Source organism: Podarcis raffonei, chromosome 17, assembly GCF_027172205.1.
Source record: "Podarcis raffonei isolate rPodRaf1 chromosome 17, rPodRaf1.pri, whole genome shotgun sequence".
NCBI lineage: Eukaryota > Metazoa > Chordata > Lepidosauria > Squamata > Lacertidae > Podarcis > Podarcis raffonei.
In genome coordinates, this window is record NC_070618.1 from 38,105,317 (window position 1) to 38,106,186 (window position 870).

Below are 870 nucleotides of genomic sequence, written 5' to 3' on the forward strand. Positions count from 1 at the left end.
TAGAGAGGCGAACAATCTGCTTACATGTGTCAACAAATAACTGAGCCACAGGCTTGCAGGGTCATTCACACGTAACATTTTAAGAGGGTTCAGTCTGCATACGCAGTAACTGAATGTGCAAATCACGGAGTGTACACTCACGTGGCCCTGTGTAGAGACATACTGTAGCTGTGCTCAATACAAGGTGCCACGCGAACAAGCCTGTATTCAGAGTGTTTCACGTGTATGATCTGGTCCTTTTGACAACCATCCCGCAAGGTTAATTAGAATTGTTCTATGATATCTCTGAATTGCAATTGGGGGTGGGAGGGTAGCGCTGCAGCACAGGGGGACTTAGTCCCTTCTTGTCAGACGCGATCTTCCAAGAGAGGACTTCAGCTCCCTCTGCCAAGAGATACACTGCCTCCGCACGTGGAGGCTCTGCTTCGGAGATCGTGCCCGACACCCTGGACCGATCGTATGTCCTCTGATGGTCCCTCCTTCTCCGACAGTAGCGGCTCTGGAGTGACCACTCGTGTCCCCCTCCGGCGATTTCCAGCCTCTCCGGAGAGGCCACGGCGCCGGCCAGTTATTTCCTTACAAGGCCGGGCCCAGCGCTGCTTTAAGGGAGACGGGCGAGGAGGAGGGTGGAGGGAGCCGGCGCGCCAGGCGGGGAGGCGGGAGGCGGGCCGGGCTGCGTGGGCCGGGAAGGGGCTGCCGGGCTCGGGCATGGGCTGACTCCGCACGGCGCAGGTAGGATGGAGGGCAGCCATCCCGGGGGGGGGGGGCAGGGCAGGGCGAAGCGGGGCTGGGGAGGGAGTGGGATTGCGCGCGCGGGAGTGGGCTGGGGGGGGCTGCTTGTGCGCGCGCGCGCATCCCACTCCCGCCGCC